Source organism: Geospiza fortis, unplaced genomic scaffold (assembly GCF_000277835.1).
Source record: "Geospiza fortis unplaced genomic scaffold, GeoFor_1.0 scaffold488, whole genome shotgun sequence".
Taxonomy (NCBI): Eukaryota; Metazoa; Chordata; class Aves; order Passeriformes; family Thraupidae; genus Geospiza; species Geospiza fortis.
Window position 1 is genome coordinate 3,093,403 of NW_005054365.1, and position 5,407 is coordinate 3,098,809.

Below are 5,407 nucleotides of genomic sequence, written 5' to 3' on the forward strand. Positions count from 1 at the left end.
ACGGCCTGCAGAGGGGCGGGAGAGGCGGCTCAGCCCCGTCCCCTGCCCGGACTTGTCGATGGGGCTGCTGAGAGCGATGACATAATTACAGTTTCAATCGCAGATTAATAAGAAGTGGGTTTTTTTTTTTCTTTTTTCTTTTTTTTTTTTTTTTCAGCAAGGCGAGGCATGCCCGAACTGGAAGGGAGCTGAGGGTGCCATTCCCTCTTTGATGTCTCCTGGCGTGGAGGTGCTGTGAACACTGGCACTGCTGTCCCAGCTGCAGCTCCCCTGCCCTCGGTGCTGTGCTCTCCTTCAGCTTCTTTCATCTCCAGGACTTTCGTACTCCAGGGAGTGTAAATGGAGAGTCCATGCCCACCCTCTGAATTAAATTCTGCTGGTGGAGGAAAATCACTCCAGATGCCACCAAAGGCACAGGAGCTGGTAACTGGGAGGGAAGGGAAACTGAGGCAGAAGCAGCTTGCCCAAAGTCATTCAGAGAGTCTCTGTGACCTGTCAAGCTCAGGGGTGCACCTGGAATGCTGCAGCAGCTGGAAGAGAGAGGCCAGCATGGCCTGAGGACCACTGTGCAACAGTGAGATAAAGGGGGATGGCATCCATGGGCCATATACCAAAATCCAAGCTTAAAGTCCAGCTTTTGGAGTTCTGGAACCTTAGAAAAAAACCTAAGGTTTTTAGACCCTGAGATACTGCTTAAAGCAACGCCAGAGAGGGGCAGAAATTTGTTGCTTCGAGGAATGATGGGCACGTAAGGAAATTTCTATCAATTTCCACCACAACTTCTTATCTCTGTGAGATCACACATTTTTCCTCCTTCCCCAACACTCAGCCCCACATGGCTTACCTGGACTAGCTGAATCTCTCACTTTATTCAGGTTTGGATGCTTTAGTGCCTGATGGAGGAGCTTTGGCACACCTTGGGTATGTCACACCTGGGGCTGCCCCTCAGCTACTCCCAGCAGGAGTCCCAGGGCCCAGCCAAGCCCTGCCAACCCTTTTTAAATAATAAAAAAACAGAATCACCCACATCCTCAGCTGACTTAAAAGTAATGATAACTCCTAATAACCTTTTTATTTCCCCCCTCACCTCTCTAGGCTGGAAGTCTTCATCCTGCACTTGTCAAAGTTCTCCTGCATTCAGAGGACTGGAGAGTTGTGCTTTCCACTCTATTACACAACTCCTGGAGCTCAAAAGGTGCTTGTGAGACTCTTGTACCCACTTGGGAGACACCAAGCAGAGCCTTTCATGGACCTTCAGAAAGCAGATGAGACTTTGGGACAGACACATGTAACCAGGACCTGCTGCTGCTCCTTGTGGTTTCCTGCTCGTTGTGTTGCCCAACTCCACTTTCAGTTCCTTTTAGGCATTCCTCAAGTTCTCTTTTACCCTTTTCTGGTGCCCCTGAGGCTGTTCTGCTGGACTGTTCCTCTCCCCTGGAAGGGGATGGGTGTATCTGGAGCTGCTGAGCTCTGAACACCAGAATCCCTCTGGCTCCATCTCCCTGGATTTTCCCAAGCCACGAGCAGGTCCGTATCTGAGATCGGTTTCCTCTAACAAATCCGGTCCCTATCTAGGGATCTGCTTTCCTGCAACAAAAATATGCCCCAGGTGAGAAATTTGCCTCCTGAACTCAGTGTGACCTCCAAGAGCTGAAAGACTTTGGATTAGGAGTATTGAGCTTGACTGTGCTGAAAAAAAATCCAACCCCAGAGCCTGGCTGCTGCCAAGAGTGGTGATGCATCTCTGCAAAAAAAAAAAAAAAAGTCCCAAGAAAAGTTATTTTTATAGTATGCACACTAAAATGCCAGTGCTGTCCCAGTCCAGCAGGCTCTCTCAGGCTCAAGGCCTCCAGGGAATGATCCCAGTTATGGATTGAGCTCCCACTCTCCTCTCCATGGGCAGCAGACAGAGCTGGCAGCTCCTCCAACTAGGGATGCTGCTGCATGGGTTCTTTTTAATGCTTCAACTGCGGCCTTTTGTCCCTAGAAAACAAAAAAAAGAGCCTGAAGGGTTAAAACAGCACTGAAAATTTTACGAGGCCAGGCTGCAGATGTTGTAGGCAGGGAGATGAAAGCAAACCCTTCTGCCCGGCTGTGGAGGCTGCGAGCCCCGAGCAGCCCCTCGGATGGAGGCAATTCCACCAATTCCCTGCCTCCAGCCCCTCTGCACGCTGGCTGCTGGCTGGAAGTGGTTCTGCTGGTGAGCCCACATCGCTGCACGAGGCCTCTCCATCCCACTGCTCGCTCTTGATCAATTATTAAAACCAGAAAATTCTCCAACCATGAAATTCATCCCAGCTTCTCCATGGCATGCTGGGCTGGAAGAACCAAACCGCAGGGCCTGAGCTTCCAGGGAAGAAGTGAATGCCACTTCCAGCAGGGCATTTTGGGGTGCTGGACCATCTCCATGGGTTTGGTTTTTTTTTGTGCCGGTGTCCCCCCGTGGCTCCTGCAGCCCCCCTAGTTGAGCAGTGTGCCCACCCACTGCTCTGCAGACCCCACCACCCAGCTCCCATCAGGTTTCCCTTCTTTCACCTTCATCAGATCTCCGTGTTTCACTGGAGCCCTTTTACATCATCTCCATTTTCTAGTTTCCTCCTGTCAGCCTTGGCCTACCTTGTTAATGAGGGGCCAAACTTATTTTCTGACCCATTTTTCTGCTGGAGATTGGCTCTAAGCTGAGCTAACAGGCCTTGGTAGCTGTGGTGCTGGGCCCCAATTGTGCCCCTTCTCTGGTTGGAGATTGGAGCCAGAGCTGTCCTGTTCCTTTCTTTGCAGCATGCCTTGTGCAAAACAGATATCTTTGGGGTTAGAATGTGTTTTTTCCTATTTTAAGCATATTCATGCTGACATTCTCATCTGGGCAGCTGCAGGGAATAACAAGAGACCCCCCTCAGCTCTGACACAACAACTCCCTGGAGGTCTTTGGTGGTCCAGCTCCAAACCCAGAGCGCGGATATGCCTCAGAATAACTTACATATTTGCTACAGGGCAGAGGATATAAATACATCCATGGTAATGCCAGTCCTATGTATCGCCTCGACAGCAAAATTAGTACTTAGTTCCTTGCAATATGTGGGATTTTTTTTCCCTTTTTCCCATGCGTGTTGTAACCCTGGTAACCGACAGCGCCCGCACCGACCACGTCTGACTCGCACTGCTTTGTTCCTGTCTGGTACAAAAAAAGGCTGCAAACGCTTCACCACACTGAAAGCTAGTGAAACCACCCAGATCTGACTCTCAGAGCTGATCTGAAACCCTGAGGGCCCCCGCTGCCCTCCCTTCAGCCCTGACCCTGCCCAGATGCAAGGGATGGAGCCAAGAGCCTTGAGAACCTGCCCAGGACATCAGGCACAGCCAAGCTCAAAGGGGCTCAGCGCCTCTTCAGAGCTCCCACACCCTCCCAATGGTGCCCACAGACTGAGCTGTGTGTGGAGGGTGCAAGGGGACCCTTAACCTCTTTTTTTCAGCCCAAATATAGATATGTCGTATTGCGGATGGCACTGGGCACGCACAGGCTGGGGACAGGAACACCAATGTCCCTCTGCACAGGGTGTCTCAGCCACTGAAGGAGGGCTGTGCTCCTGCTCAGCACTGCTTTTCCTTGCTCACCAGCCCAGGGAGCACCCCAAAAGCCCAGACACCAAAGCACCAGCCCAGACAAAGCAGACCCTTGTTGCCACCACAGGGTCCTGGAGGAGGACGAGCTGCAGCACAGCTCGAGCTGCCTCTGCTGCAGGACAGGTCTGCTCATTCAGGGCTTCTCCCTCCACATAGCCTTTGTCATTTTTGGAAGTGGGAACTCAATTCACTCTCAGATTTCCACTACATTTTCAGACTTCCACCTTGCCACCAGGTTCAGGAGACATTTAGAATCATGGAATCCTCAAGGTTGGAAAAGACCTCCAAGGCCATCAAGCCCAGCCTCGTGTGCAGCTGACAGTGTGAGAGCATTGGAGCCTCTTGGCTTTCAGAAACCAGAGTATCTGAAAAATAACCCAAGGGGATGGTCAAATTCATCACCAGGAGCACTTTGGCAGTTTATGGTGGTGATCCATAGCAAGACAAGAGGAAGCATCCTGTGCTTTTCCACTGAAGCTGATGACAGGGGCCTTGGCTGGCAAACATTACACAGCAGCAACTTCCCCATTAACCACAGCAGCCACCACAGCCTCACAAGCATTTTGGGGTTTTATTAATTTCATCTTTAAGCCACACAAAACTTTGTGCAGTGAGCTGCTGGAGAGGCGGGGGGTGCTCCTCTGCCTCCTCTGGGCAAGGCTGAGCAGGGCTCCTGCCAAAGCCTGGTGACACAGCCAGGTCACAGGGGACAGAGCTCCCCAGCCTTGAGCTGGCTCTTCAGCCATGGCCAGTCCTGGCTTTGCTGTCCACCCCGCAGCACATCACCTCTCACTGCTCCTTGTTGCAAAATTACAAAAATGTCTGGCCCAAAAAAACCCATGTGTGTCCATGCTACCGTCCAGGTAAATGCCATGGGAGTAGCTCCATCTTCACTTCTTGCCCTGAATATTTCTCACAACTGGCTGTCCCAGCCCATTTTAATCTCCTCCCTCAAACCACCAGAGGTGTGCCCCTACCCTGGTATCTTCTTTCCAACATGCGCCCAATAAAACAAGTTGAATTTTTAAATGCATGTAGACAATGAAAAGAAAATGCTTGTATGGATGATTCTCGTTAATTCCTCTTCAGCCAATTTTTCTCCAGTTTGCCTCCACAAGGCCTTTCAGATCAGGGAGTAGACAGACAGACAGACCAATAGACAGACAGATAGATAGAGAGATTAGATAGATAGATAGATAGATAGATAGATAGATAGATAGATAGATAGATAGATAGATAGATAGATAGATAGATAGATAGATATAGACAAATACCCAGCTGAGTTACCATTTGCAAGCTGAGGTAAAGTCCACTGGGGCAACTTTACACCAGTGAAACTTTACAGCCAGCACAAAGAATCAGCTTTTCCATGGATTTGAGCTGCCTGGAGCAGCCAGCCCACAACCACCACACTGTCCTGAGGGCTGTGTGGGCAGAAGGACTCGTTCCCCTGAGGGTTTGCAGACGCCCTGGGGAGGGTGGGCAGTGAGCCTGGTGCTGAGCATCACCTGGCCCTGGGATCATGGCTCTGCACCACCTGAAAATGGCCTTCCCATGTGGAAAACCATGATCTGAAGAGGGTGGAATTTCACCACCTTGCCTTGCAGTACCGCAGCAGCTGACACTTTGACAATATCTCATGTATGATTTAGGAGAAAAATTGCATTGTTTGACCCTTCTTTATTGCACTCTTCAATTACTGCTCAGCAACACTGGGGAAAAAAGGCCCCACTGTGCTGCAATTTAAGATGTTGCAGTGTATTGTCAGAAGATTTAGCATTTATGA